Raw genomic sequence first — 15,698 nt, forward strand, 5'->3', positions numbered from 1 at the left:
CAGATAGAGTCAGTCCTCAAACTTTGCTCTTCAACATTGGGTTGTGATTCTGAGTTTTTTGCCTTTGTTTTTAATAAACTTTGGAATCAACTTGTCAATAGGGACAAACTAACTTGTGGGTTTTTCTTATTGGAAATGCATTGAATCAAGTTTGAAAGGACTAATGTCTTGACAATATTAAATATCCCTATTGTGGAAGAAAGTAAGGCTAAGACTTTCTGAAGTACAGTCCGAAGAGACGATGCTACTCACACCTATTAAAGACTAAACTCCAGAGTGTGCCAATGGACTTGGATAGACAGTTGAAGTCAGTATCTTCAAGTCTTCAACATCTCTCTTCGAGGAGTACCTTAATTAACAAACCAGAATAAGTTTTGCAATTTAGGATTTCTTCCCAGTCAAAACAAATACTGTGGAAGTTTTCTATGGTAAAAGCCTCTCCTGTGTTACAGGTTATCCAGGGCTGCCCTGATTCTGCATATCTAACTTGCATTTTTTGTTTTCTAAATAAATGCTATTTCCATTGGACTCCTTGTCAATCTTTTTTTAAAGAACGCTGTTCATGGACATGGACTATCTCTCCATTTATTCAGATCTTCTTCAGTGTTTTCATCAATTTTATTTTCTTCATATACCGATGCACATTTTAAAATCTTGTGCAATATTTAAGCAAAATATTTCACTTTTGTTGCTGAAAATATATTTAAAAATATAATTTGTGGAATGAGTCTTTAAATGCCTGGAATTACAGTATAATTCTGCCTTTTCTCTGCATTTGGCAAGTCCTGTCACTTTGTGACCTTTGGCTTATTTTCCTTTGCAGAATGCCCACGGATTTATTCACAGGTCCCCCTTTAGACTTTCTGAATATTTATGGAGATATGACATCAGTATGGTTTCGGGGGCAACCCTCATTGTTCTCCAAGGAGCCCTAAAATGTGATGTTGTGTCTCCCTTTAATCTGGATAAGTAAAGCATCAGCAATACCATTAAGGTTGCAAGTAAGGTCATTGATGGATTTGTGGAGACTTTAGAATTGGTTAGAGATTTGAGGTATCTGGACTCTTTCTTACAAGATGCTAGGAGGTTGAACTTATGCTGTTCTCAGAATTTGCCACAATTCCACTTCTCTGGCCTGGGTTTATGTATGAATGCAGTCTTGAAAGAAACCAATTGAGGGCTCATAGTGGGGAGGAGAGGGATCATAACCAGAACTGAAGGTGGGCCATAGCCCTGTTGGCCCTTGTGGGTCCCATTCTCCTAGGCACATTGCATTCCTGGGGGAGCATGCCTTTTCTTTCGAAATCCTCCCACTCAGCTTCCTTGTGTAGTAACATACTGATGGGTTTCCCACCCATGGAAGTCATATTAGGCCCCAAGCATGGGTTTGACTATAGCAGTGGCTTAGTCATGCCTTAGTGAAAAAGGTTCAAATTCTTTCTCATGTTCTTGTTTATCTGTGTCTATTGTGGGAGGCACAGTACAGTATGATGGCCAAGGAGGGAGCCTCAGGGTCTGCAGGCCCCTAAGTTGTGATTCAGGCCCCAGGGATAGAGGACTGTTCAGTCCATATTGACTGATCCATTGTCACCTGAAAGGGACAGTGGAGTAGATATGCTTGTCCAAAGCTCCAGTTGGTCAAGTACCTTTGTACAGAAGGAAGATGGGTCATTGGTGGCATCCCTTGAAGGGGATTTTGAGATCCCAGTTTCTTCCTCTCTCTCTCTCTCTTTCACACACACACACACACACACACACACACACACACACACACAGCTTCCTAGACACCATGGGACATCCTTATCTATCTGTATTCCTGTTACCACTAATGTATTATGTCACTACAGGCTCCAAATACTAGGCAAGTGACCATGGACTGAAACCGCTGAAACCATGAGACAAAAGAAATCTTTTCCTCTTACAAATTGTTTATCTCAGATTTTGTCACAGTGACAGAAAGTTGACTATCACTCCCTCACACTTTGTGATATCACAACTTACATAATTTGTATTGTGCTTTCCACTAATAAATTGCTGAAGTTATTTTTATGTTTTAGAGTTGAAAAGGATTTATGTGTCACTCTCATCATATTACTCTTTATTTGAATACATACTCACCTTTACCAGTGCTTCTTTGTACTTTAATATGTTTTCAGGATTTTAATTACTATATTTTCATTTCATTTGGAAGAACTTCCTTTAATATTTCTTGCAAATTAGGTCTAGTTATCATGGATTCCTTCAACTTTTGTTTGTCTGAGAATGCTTAACTCACTTTCCTTTATGAAGGACAGCTTTGAAGAGTACATTATTCTTGGTTGGCAGGGTTGTTTTTGTTTTTAATCTTTAAGAACTTTGAATATATTATCTCATTTTCTTCTTTTTCTGCTGAGAAATCCACTGAGAGTATTATGAGAGCTCCCTTGTATTAAATGAGTCAATTTTTCCCTGGCTGCTTTCAAAATTGTTTGTCTTCTACTTTTAACAATTTGATTACAATGTGTCCAATATACATATATTCATGTTCAACTATTGAGGTCCTTCAGGATTCAAGAAACTGGATGTTCATTTTCCTTCTCAGATTTAGGAAGTTTTAAGAATTATTTCTTTAAGTAAGCTTCCCGATTTTTTCTCTTTATCTTTTTAAGTCTCTCCTAATGCTTGATCAAGTTAACTTTTGAACCCTTGCATTATAAGAAGCAGTCGAGCCAGTCATGATGCTGCATGCCTGCAATCTCAGCAACTGAAGAGACTGAGACAGGAGGACTGCAAACTGAAGGACAGCCTCATCAATTTAGCAAGACTCTTAGCAAAATAAAGAACAAAAAAAGATTGTGAATGTACCTAAATGGTAGAGAACCATCCTCAAATTACTGGGTTTAATCCCCCATTTAGAAAAATTTAAAAAGAAGAAGAAGCATCTCCTTCTCTCAGACTTGTTTTGACTGGAAGAGATTCTCATTATTATCAGTGCTCAACTGATATGAGGTGGGACAGAGACCAACCCCTTGAGAGGCATACTGTAAGGTTAGGGTACAAGGTCCCCTTCACTTTCTTATCTTCTTCCTGGAAGAAAAGCCTCTGTTCTGTGCTTTTCCCTGATGACACTGAGCAATACCATTGTACAAGGACACTTTCCTCTTCTTTGTTTCTAGCTATCCCAGAGGACTGAATTTCTGTCAGTTGTTCAGCATGGTATGAAGTAGAAAAGAAACTGGTCCACCTGAGGGTCCCCGAGAGGCCAGGAGCACCCTTCAATCTCATACCCACCCCAATGCATACACTCTATAGGGGAAATCACAGTGAGGCAAACTTGGATCTGAGTTAAGCCAGTTCAGGGGAGAGACTAACGTGGACAGAGTAAAATTATTCTTCCTACCCATACATATCAATTTCACTGTCTCGAGTTGATGGTCCTTCAGGGTGCTTCTATTCTTTAGCTGTATTCTGAATTTCTCTTAAGTAACTTGGTAACAGTTTTGTTGTTACATCCGTGTTTCTGTGGAGGAATGAGAACTAGGGCTTCCTACACTGATGACATCCTCAAATTACTTTCTTCATTTTCCCTTTTTCTTTTTTCCCCTGGATATGGGTATTTTAAGAATGAATTACCTGAAAATATTTAAAACATGATTAAAGTCAATAGATCCCAGCTAGAGAAGACAATAACTCTTTGGTGGTTATTTACAGAAATAAATGTCATTCTTGAAAGGACATTTTGATTTTTTTTTTTCCTGTTTTGGCAGTTGATACGCAAGTATGTACAAGAGACCCCCATTTGGTACATTTTAACTGGTGGTTTCACTATAAGACCTGTGGTTAATTACTGACAACTTAACCAAGCTTATTTGGGGATGATTTGAGAAATGATTTCTGATACACACACACCTGCTCATAACTAAATACTCAAACTAAGCTAAAAACCACCCATGGCAGCAGCTTAGTCTTTGGTGTTTCTTTTAAACACTGCTTTGCTGTGGAGAAAAGCTGTGGTCCTATTGTCCTATTTTTCCTCCTCAAGCAGTAGTGTAGCCTAACCATAGTGTCATTGGCTTCCCTGTGAGTATTCCAGGCCTCGTGGGATTTTAGAGACGGAAAGAGACTTACTTGCATGATCTTGAGGCCACTGAGGCTGGGAGAAAGAAGGGACAAGTCTCAGGGGCTCCAGGAAGCTGTGGCTGGGTCCATGCACTGTCCAAAAAGGATTCCAAACAATCCAAAGAGAGGGAGAAATGAGAGAAGCCTCTTGGTGTTGGGCAGGGGGCACACAAAGGGCCCCTGTTCTGCAGTCCTCCTGGCGCCCCTCTGCTTACTGGGCTCTCATGGTTTGTCAAAACAGAGCGAACATTCCTCAACCATCCCAGGACACAAAGGCTAGTCCCGGGCCAGGAGCGAGTCACTAGGTAGTTTTATTAGTCCAGCCAAAGTCATAAATCCTCCCTTGGAATGCTGGCCTTCCCCCACCTCTCTTCCCTGACTTCAGCATCCCAGCCTGAGGGCCACCACCAGCCAGGCCAATCCAAGGTGGGCTTATTTTCCTTCATTTTTAGAAGTGACTTTTAAGTTCACTATTATATGGTTTGTTGTAGAAAATTTGGTAACCACTGAAATTAAAGAACAGAAAGCAAAAACTGTATATAATATCTATATCCACAAGTAATTATTGAACACAAACAAAATATACACACTCGTGTGTGTGTGTGTGTGTGTGTGTGTGTGTATATATATATATATATATATATATATATATATATATATATTTCAGTGGGGTGAAATTAGCATTTTTATTAATATTCTTGTTGTAAAATAAAATACACTTATAGTGCATAAACATAAGATGTGCAACTTAACAAATAATCATGCAAAGCCCAGGAAACTGTCAGTACCACCAAAGACCTGATGAGACCTTTTCTTTTGAGCTGCTTCCCCAATTTTTTTTTTGGGGGGGGGGTTACTAGGGATTGAACCCTGGAGTTTTCTACCACTTAGTCAAATCCCCAGCCCTTTTTATATTTTATTTTGAGACAAGGTCTTGTTAAGTTGCTGAGGCTAGCTTTGAACTCACAATCCTCCTGTCTCAGCCTCCCCAACTTTGCCCTAGCAGCAATCACCATCGTGATAGTTGGATGCCTATATTTTTGCTTTTCTTTGAAGTTTGCTGTCCACATAGGTATCCCTAAGCAGTTCAGTTTAGCTTATTTTTTTCAACTGTGTAGTAATAGAATTCCCCTATTTATACACCTTTGTTTCTAAAGTCTTTGGCTGAGTTTTGTTTGGAAGTTGAATTCATCAACGTATTTAATGTGGTTCTTTCATTCTCATGGCAGTAGACTATACTGCATGCATATGCCACTTTCTATTTATTCATTTATTGTTGGTGGACATTTGAGTTCTTTTGAGTGTTGGACTTTTAGACACAATGCTGCCCTGGTTCCAATGGTCTGCCTAGACTTCTCACTAGGACACCTCAAATGATATGTATTATTATTCAAAAAAGATAATGCTAAACTGTTGCACCAGTTTCTCTCTCAAATGCTTCTCATCTGCCCCAACATTTGGTGTTTTCAGACATCAGGTAGGATTCTAAGAGTTTCTTACTATGGTGCACGAAGAAATATCTGACACATGGTATACATTCAGTTCCATTTGTGAAATGAATGTAAAAGAGAAAGAGAGAAGTTAAAACAGATGATGGTTAATGTGTCTTGTAGCTCCATTGTGAATATAATTAGCTTTATAATTACTGATAGTTTATATAAATGTGTTATATAATTTTAGTATTATTACACATTAGTAACTGTGTAAACCATAACTACCATATAGTTCTATTTGTTATCAGTTATATAGTAGTTGTCATTTACATATATTAACTATATACTTAGTTATTTTAGGTAAATAAATGATAGTTAAAATAAACAGCCTACTTTGACTCTCTGTACATTGTTTTTCATTTGTAAAATGAGGATGGTAATCCCTGCCTTTTAGAGTTGTTATGAAAATTAATAGGTTTCTGGTGCATAATATAAATTTTAACAAACCTTCTTTTCATTTCCTTCCCTTAAATTATAATTGTAGGGGCTAGGGATATAGCTCAGTTGGTAGAGTGCTTGTCTTGCATGCATAAAGGGCTAGGTTCAATCCCTGGCACCAAAAACAAAACAAAACAAAAAAATTACAATTGGAGAACACTTCTGAAATTCCTGCTTATCTGAGTTTTTTTAGCATTTAAATTTAAAAAGAGGCATTCCCTTGTCATGCATAATCTTCAAACCAAAATAAAGGGTTACATACTCTAATAAAAAATCCTATTTTATTTAAGAAAATAACCTTGATCTCTCTCTCTCTCTGTGTTACTCTCTCTTTGAAACCAATTTCTTAAAAATGTGCTACCAAGTAACCCATAAGTCATCCTTTATGTCTTATGTTGAACATTTGGAGAGAATGGCTTTTAAAATGTGTGAACATTCCAGGATCATGACACCCAAGAACTCCGAGTGGCCAGGACTGCAGACCCCTGGTGTGAGGTTTCCTGAGCAGTAGTGCAGGCCTGCAGGCCAGATGGAAATAGCTGGCTAGTGCTTTTTATGCACCCTTCTAAAATGCTGGAAGATTAACTGGCTTTCTTTGAACCTAATTTAGATTCTATAGAGCTCTTAAATGTGAAATACATTTAAGTCAAATGATAAGATCATTTACTTATATTTTTGCTATGTAATTTTGGATCATTAAGTGTGACCTTTTTGCATTTTATATTAGAAAAGTACATTGATTTATATTAGACACAAGGAAAAAAATCAAGTTTTTTTTTTTTCCAACAGCAACACATAATTTTTTCAGTCATATTTTCCTCATATCAAACATGTGGTTATTGCATTACTAAAAAATATCAAAACAATTTATGACTTTTAGAAAATCCACAGTGCTGCTGGTTCTTATTAAAAAAAAAAAAAAAGCAAAAAGCATGGTGTGTTTTAATGGAAGGAGTGTTCTTTTCTAGTTATTTTTCTTTGGATATTTTTAGCATGTCTCATTTTAGAAAGCTTATAAGTAGAAAAACAAATTTTGTCTTAAAATTTTCACCTTCATTTCAAATTTTAAACTCCTAACACCTCAGTTTCTTTTTTAAAAAAAAAATATATATATATACACTACTGAGCTATACCCCCAGTCCTTTTAATGTTTAATTTTGAGATAGGGTCTTGCTAAGTTGCTGAAGCTGGCTTCTAACTGGCCATCCTCCTGCCTCAACTCTGGGAGTTGCTAGGATTCCAGGCATGTGCCACTGAGCCTGGCTAGTTATCAGAATATTTAAAATGAATCATTTCAAAAAAACTAGTAAATTAAAATCAGTTTATGCTTCTCAGCTTCTTTGTCCTTTTCCTACAGGGTGGGATTAGCTTTTGGAAAATGGAAAGATGAAGTCTAGGCAGGTTGGGAGGGAAGCCTCGGGAGGAGCCAAGTCCCAGGCCATCAAGTTCTGGAGGATGTCGCTGGGAAACGATGGCCATGGGGAGAGCCAAAGTCCTGACCAACTGAGGTGCAGCACCTCGTGCCTCCCATGGCCCAGATCTGGAAGCCGCTGGGGGCCTGTCCTGGGGAGGACAACTCACTCACTTTGCAGTCCTTGTGGAGTCATCTGGACTGTGTTTTCTCCTTCCTGAGACTCAGTCTTCCTAAATGTTGGGACACCAACTTCACCCCGGGGTTGGAGCCACTGGTCTAGTGGCTCCTGGGTTGGCTCTCACATCTCTTCCCCAAGGCTGGTCCCTCTCCACAGGCTGTTCTCACTCTCACTCCACACAGCTGCCCAGGATGGCCTCATTCCCAAGACTGTCCCCATCACCCACCAGATGGGTGCAAATCAGAGCTGATTTTCAGCCTCAGTCTCTCTCCTAAACCTCGGCCTCTAAGTTCAACACTGTTGCATTTCTCATCCCCTTGTTGTGACTCCTTCTGCCTTTCTCTGTAGGCCACACATGTCACCTAGGGGCCTAGGCCAGAGTAATTTGTCATGTTTGTCTACTTGGACTCTGTCACCCACTCGTCCAATTAGTCACTAGTTTCTGCTCTGTTGACTTTATTTCCTGAATTCCATTCAAATCCATCTACTCCTCTCTACCTCAGTTCAGACTTTCCTTGCAATCTCTTCTCTCATCTTTTTAAAAGTTGCTTTTCTGGTTTCTCTCCCTCTTGTTTCTGCCTTGCACCCTAATTACTAATCTGCAGTACAACCAGAGATCCTCCTAAAACACAAAGACTGATCCAATCTTTTCTCTAATTAAAATGGTTGGATGACTTTCAATCTCATTTAGGAAAAGCACAGGCTTCCTCACATGATGAATAAAGAAAGTCCTTCGAGCAGATTTGAAGGTTTCCTGTCTGGGTAGGAGCTAAGCTCTGCAGTGCTGGATGTGAGAGACCTGTATAGTGGGAACACATTCTCTCCGCTCCTGGGGCTCTCAGATTCATCAGCCTCATGAGAATTCCCAGAGCTGATGCTCTCACTAAAGACGCCCCTGCGGAGAGTTCACTGGCACGTCCTCTGCACATATGGAGTTCTGTACGAAGATGTTCAATAATATTTCATGTAAAATTGTGGTGGAATTTATTGTCTACTACAAGGAGCCTTGCAATAAATTCCTCAGCGAGTTCCATTTCAGGAAATATTTAGTCTTTACAATTGGAGGCATCTGTTTTCTGTTGTCAAAAATTTAAATCTCTGTAACCCAGGGTTTCCTTTGACTTTAAGTTCCAGAACACTTGGAACCAGATACATTGTCAAGAATCATAAACTGCTTAGCTCTGCTGTCTGAGAACTTGAGCCTCCTTAGGTTCTTTCAAATGGATTTAACTCCTCAAAAATTAAAAAAAAAAAAATTATTTGTTTTAATTAGTTATACATGACAGTAGAATGCACTTTGATACATTATCTATTATGGAGTATAATTTCTTATTCTTCTGGTTATACATGATGTGGAATCCCACTGTTTGTGTAATTATATATGTATATAGGGTAATAATGCCCAATTCTTTCTACTATCCTTCTTATCTCCATACCCCCTCTCTTCCCTTCACTACTTCTGCCTAATCCGAAGGAACTCTATTCTTCCCTGGTCACCCCTACCCTTATTGTAAGTTAGCATCTGCATTCCAGAGAAAACATTCAGCCTTTGGTTTTGGGGATTGGCTTATTTCACTTAGCATGATATTCTCCAGCTCCATCCACTTACCAGAAAATGCCATAATTTCATTCTTCTTAAAAGACAGTTTTCCTTATTTATTCTCTACTAATCTAAAACAATTCAGGGTAGTGGAGTGCTCAGAACACCATCAATGCTCATTATAACAACTTTTAAAAATTTTTTAAATTTTTACCTTCTAATTTATATCCATATGTGTGTGTATTTCTTTGTTTTTGCAAAAGATTTACAATTTTACAAAAAGACTTGCAATTTTCATGTACCATGAGAAAGACCAAGAAATCCTGACCTTCTTATTTTTCTTTATTGTCTCTGTTCTGATTATTTCCTATATGTAATTCAGACCTTCATAATTTCTCACAAGGGTACTTCAATCTTCTTGTAGACCCTTAGCATCTAGTCCCTCCTGCCAAGGCAGCTTCAAAATCACCATGGGAACATCTTCTAAAAATCACAAGGTAGATGGGAGATCTGATGAGGTGAGTTTTTTTTTTTTAATTTATGTCTGTGTGCTTACACATATGTGTTTCTCACTCCAGGAAGAACTATTAGGTTGAATCTAGAATTTGTCTGGTGAAATTCATGATAGGATTCAGATTCAAATGTATTCGGTTATTCTAAAGACTTCTTGGAAGAGATCAATGAAGATTCTAGTACCTTCTAGTGCATAAGGCTTCATGTCCAGGTAGAGATACCCAAAGGCTGAAAGAAGCAGGCAAAAGACTATGAACTGTGAAACCTGTATAGAGACTAATACCATCCAGCTCCAGATAAGAAAAGCAGAAGACACTGATGGACACTTTCCAGGAGAGAGCATTGGTGTGTGGTATCCCCCTTACCTGTTGTTTCACTTTCCATTCTTACAAGTGGTCAACTCTGCTCTGAAAATATTAATATGAATTCAAATATTCGTGGAATATCCTGTGTTTTGAGACACAGAACATTCACATAATTTTTATTAAAGTATATTGTTATAATCATTCTATTTTATTATTATATTAATCTATTGCTGTGCCCAATTTATAAATTAAACTTTATTAGGGATACTCATGCATAGGAAAACACACAGTAAATATAGGATTGGGTGCTACCTGTGGCTTCAATCACACTGCGGTTCTTAGAATGTTCCCTCTGGTGGATGAGGAGCAAAAGAACTCTACTGTGCATTTGTTCCCCTCCACAGGGAAGCAATGAGGTCTTTCTGTATAACTCCACTTGCCAGCAACAGGAAGGGCAGTTTCAGGGGACCCCTGGGAGATCTGTACCTGTGACCTCAGCATTTGAAGCAACCTGTCCCATGCCCGATTCTCACTTGAAAGATGAAAAGTGCCAGAGTGTTGAAGATGGGATGGAGCAGGAGAATGCTACATTCTCACTGACAGAGGGGCACAGGTGTGAGTTTCTGTGGCAGATGTGGAGTTGGGTAGAATGATTTCACAGGAATATGACTGAAGAAAATGGACGTTTACCAGTTTTCCTCCTGGGCACCAGAGGGATTGCCCTTCACCCAGACCACTTGAGCTCACATATCCCTCAGTGACCTATTTTTTTGTTAAAAGTTGGGAAGAAATGATGTGGGTCACTTCAAGATAGAAATTTCAAGAGCCAATCAATAATTTCCTCTTTTTCGTCCCATCACCAATACCACGGGCACCATCACCACCACTGTTGTAACCACTATCTTTCTCACCACTGCCACCAACTATGCCACCTACTTACTGAGCACTTCACTCTATCCCAGGCACTGTCTCAGGTGCTTCCTTTTATTTAAATTTGTTTAATTAGCACATGTGCAGGTAATGGTGTTATTTCAGAACACTGGATATGAAGAAGAGATGGAAAAATCTTCCAGAGAGGAAAAGAGTCACTAACATGAAGAGTATTACTGATGTCCCACTGGCATAGCCAGTTTGGAATGTCCTGAGGCAATGAAAACAAATTCCAAAGCTCTGAAGGGAAAATCCTTTCAAATTCTCTATCCAGAGACACTGTCAGTCCAGTACGAGGGTGCATGAAAATCTTAGAACTATGTTTAAGGACTCAGGCCTGCTTCTTCAGGAGGCTCCAAAGATGTATCCTAAAGTGGAAGAGGAGAATACTGGATCCAGGAAGGGAGATCTAGACCGGGCTGTTGGCTCTGCAAGGGGATCTCCAGGGATATAAGACTCCAAAGACTGGATGGTGGACTTGACAAATTGGAAGAACTTGAAAATAAAAGAAGGGTGCAAAAGGAAGGACAAAAAGAAAGTTTTTTCTTTTTTCTAACCAAAATAAAATGCTAGGCAAAAAAAGTCGTGAACACATATGAATACTAACCTGAAGTCAATGAGCCTCAATAGATTCTTAGCAATTCAGAGATCAAGAGATTGGAAAATTTTGGAGAGTTGGCAAATGCTTCTTCCCTGTCCTTGACTCCTCTCTTCACACACCAAAGAAAGGCATCCAGAATCCCAGGATAAGAAAGAATGAGAGAGAGAGAGAGAGAGAGAGAGAGAGAGAGAGAGAGAGAGAGAGACAGACAGACAGACAGACAGACAGACAGACACGGATATGGAAAGAAGAGGTAGGGTAGGGGAAATATCAGATAGTTATGGTCCATATTTCCAAAAAACTTTTCTTTTATGGATACCTCTGTGTTTACCAAGTTCAGATGATATTGTTACTCCCTGTGATCAACAATGGACTTGGACTTGGCTACCCTCCCTGCCGCCTCCCCTGCAGGCACATGTTGCCTCTGCCCTGCTGCCCCAGTGCTTTTGTGTCCAATGTTAAGTTAAATCATTGACCCATCTTAACATTCTGCACCCATGCAAATGTTGTCCACTCTTAGTCTAAATGGTGCATGTTCAAAACCTGTTTTCTTTTACATTTTCCCCCTGAAATTATTAATGGCTTTTTACTTTGCCTAGAGTTTCTTTTCATCTAAGCTCTTTTTTCTTTTTCCTCAAAATGCTCTGCTGGATATTTCATTTTCTACCGTTTGCTCTTGGAAACCATCTTGGAAATCTATGTCCACTTGCTCCAACTTGAACTGACTGCCCCCTAGACACATTTCAGGCAAGAATCTTTTATTTGTTTGTTTTTGGTGGTAGAAATTGAATCTAGGGTGTCTCACATGATTAAGAATGAATGGGCTATACCTCTTATCCTCCCACAGGATTTTTATTTTTCTGAATCCTACACAGAAGCCACCTCCCCTCTGTTCTCTAAAGTTCATGACTAAATATTTGAGTGTTTTGCAAACCACAATCATTGGCAGACATGGTGGGAGTATTTAACATACAAATTAGCAGTTGCTACACATCAAGACTCTCTGGGGTGATGGGGACCTGGCTTACCAGCACACTACTAATCCTCATTTTTGGTTTATTCCTTCCTTTTTGCATATTCTGTAGCATATAGTTAACCCTGTTTACCCACGGGTTCCAGATGCATGGATACAACCAACCACAGATTGAAAAATATTTTTAAAAATTGCATTCATATTGAACATATAGACACTTATTTTACTTGTCCTTGTCCCCCAAACACTACAGAATAACAACTATTCACATGGCATGTGTATTGCATTAGATATCACATTCCAGGGATGATTTTAAAGACATGGTAGCAGATATTATGTGCAACTACTACAACATTTTATAAAATAAGGGACTTGAGCAACCATGAATTTTGGTATATGACAGGGTCCTAGAACCAATCCCACAGAGTGCTGCTTGACACAGCCCTTTCCTATCTTTGACACAGAGCAAGTGAGGAAGCTGCTGGATGAGGGAAAACAAGATTCAAACCCTGGGCTTAGAATGGAGAGTCCCATGAAGGTGGAATATGGTCACCTGACAGCTCCTGGGAGTTGGACGTGAACGTGATAGACACTGCAGGCAGGCATCTCAGGGAATTCATTTTAAAATTTATGAGCAAAATTGGGCAATGGGTACAAAATGACAAATAGGAGAAATCAATTCTAGTACACTACAGCTCAGTAGGGTGACTACAGTTAAACACTATTGCAGTGCATGGTTCAAAATAATAGAAGAAGGGATTCTAAATGTTCTCACCACACACACACACACACACACACACTCACACACACACACAAATGATAAATTATGAGGTGATGGATACACTAATTACTCTGATTTGAACATTTACAATGTTATTTACAATGTGTACATAAGTCAAAGCATCACATTATAATCCATAAGTTCATCTAATTAAGCTGTTAATTCAAATACAAGGTAAAAACTTTCAAAACTGTAGAGAAAATAGAATGAGTATAAAAGGCAAAATAGGACAAAGCAACAACAGCAAAACAAACACACACACACAAAAAAAAAATAACAACTAAAACCCTTAGGGTACTGCTGTGGTTTGTATAAGTGTTCCACAAAGGTCCACATCTTAAAGTCTTGGTCCCCAGCCTATGGTCCTATTAGGAGGGGGGAAACTTTTAGGAGGTGGGGCTTAGTGGAAGGAAATCAGATCATTGGGGCTATTCTCTTAAAGGGGATATTGGTACCCCTTTGCTCTTTTTCTTTTTGCTCTTTTTCTTTTACTCTTTTTCTCTTTGCACCCAGCCATCATGAAGTGAGCAGCCTCTTCTACCATGTAGTCCCTACCATGATTTTCTGCCTCACCACTGGCTCAAAAACAATAGGATCAAATGACCATGGACTGAAACCTCTGAAACCTTGAGCTAAAATAATATATCTCTCTTTTAAATTTATTAGCTCAGGCATTTTGTCACAGTCATGAAAAGCTGACTGATGCAAATATAAAGTTTCATTTCTAAAGGACAACAGTATACAGAAGGGATGCAAAGGGAGAAGACAGAAAGAAAAGCAGTCACAGAGAAGAGGGCTGGTGGTAGAGAATAAGAAGAAAAGGAGAATAGAGAGAAAGATAGACTTGGAAAAGGTAGGCTTGTAAAAAGAGAACAAAGGAGAGCAGAGAGGAAGGTAAACAAAAGACACCTACTCCTCTCCCCCAGCAATCTTCCATGCAGCTTTGTGCTTAAGAACACTGGTGTTTTCTGTCTCAATTTTTAGCAGCTTTCTGGTTATTCAGACTATAAAATATGACAATATCTGACCCTTAGATGTTCCTATGAAATATGCTGGCTGACAAAAGAAGCACAGTAATGGGCTTAAATATTGGTTTTTTTTGGCACAGAACTGTGAGAACACAGGGAGAAGAAACAGATGAAGTCAGGTGGAAAGTCTGTAATACCATCATCTAAAATGCTCAGATGCAAAAATTATATAATTTTGGTAGATGGAGGCAAGCCTAAGGAAATCAAAGAAAATGCACCTCCAACCACATAACATTTCACAATGATTCGGTATTTTTTCTTAAGTAGAATTTTATTTATTTCTGCTTTATAGACATTATGTGGCCTTAGGATGTATGGACATCATCTTCATTTTCCTTTACTATTTTCTGTAAATGAACCAGAGAAGTGGAAGTGATCATTTTACATTTTAAAGATAGATGAAGCTGCTTCCAGTTCCAACAGGGACCTTCCTGATGAGTGAGTGGAGTAGAGTGGAGAGCTCTGGCACTTTGGTACCAGAATTGAACCCAGAGGTGCTTAACCACTGAGCCACATCCCAAGTTCATTTTTTTTATTTTGAGACAAGGTCTCGTTAAGTTACTTAGGGCCTCGTTAAGTTGCTGAGGCTGGCTTTGAGCTTGTGGTCCTCCTGCCTCAGCCTCCTAAGCCACTGGGATTACAGGAATGCACCACTAAACCTTGCTCTACTTCCAAAAATCCATTTAATATGTTGTCCTTGGGTAGAGGATGTATCAGATATTAAAATGATAAGAAGAGACTACACTTAATTTAACCAAAAGGCCGAGAAGCGATGGTGACAGCTTTGGGGAAAGATAAGAGCAGCTGTTGCCAGTGTGAGGGCTCTGGCGGGGCTACCTTTATAGTGTGTTCCACACTTGGGGAGGCCTGTTACCTTGCTGGTTCTGCCCCTTGTGGCCACAGTCAGGGTCACTGCCTGTGCCACCAGGACTGAGAAGCTTCTCCTGCTTTACTGGGTGTCTTCTGGAGGCAGAGCCCCACAGGAGCTCACCTCAGTGATAACACTGGACGTCTGCCTCTGTTGCTGACGATTACCTTTCCCTGATCCCTGGAGGCTGTGTGTGCCCCTTAACCCGGCACACTCTCATGGCCACCTTCTGTGAGAGAAGTCTGGTTCCAGGAACCAAACAGCTCTAAAGTTCAGTAATACCAAGCCCCATCTCAGAGCTCAGCATTAGGGGGAGCAGACAGCCATACACAGATACACAAGAGGGAGTGACAAGTGAAGTCCTGTCTGAGGAGGAGGCTACAAAGGGCCTTGACAGGCAGGAATCCACAACATCTTGTGCAAAGCTGTAGAGGTACGTGTGGAAACCACAGGGCCCCAGAATAAGGGCACTGGTGGGGAGGAGGTAAGGAAGGCAGGATGCAGGCATGTCTCCGGGCTTCTGCACTCACCATACCTA

General features: G+C 39.6%; 1 non-coding gene across 1 annotated transcript; it reads right to left on the reverse strand.

Moving 5' to 3' along the window:
- Window positions 1–14,868: 14,868 nt before the first annotated feature.
- Window positions 14,869–15,066, reverse strand: LOC120892097 (U2 spliceosomal RNA). Its single transcript, XR_005736757.1, has one exon. It is a non-coding gene; the product is annotated as a U2 spliceosomal RNA (small nuclear RNA).
- Window positions 15,067–15,698: the final 632 nt, after the last annotated feature.

The sequence above is a fragment of the Ictidomys tridecemlineatus genome, chromosome 2, assembly GCF_052094955.1.
Source record: "Ictidomys tridecemlineatus isolate mIctTri1 chromosome 2, mIctTri1.hap1, whole genome shotgun sequence".
NCBI lineage: Eukaryota > Metazoa > Chordata > Mammalia > Rodentia > Sciuridae > Ictidomys > Ictidomys tridecemlineatus.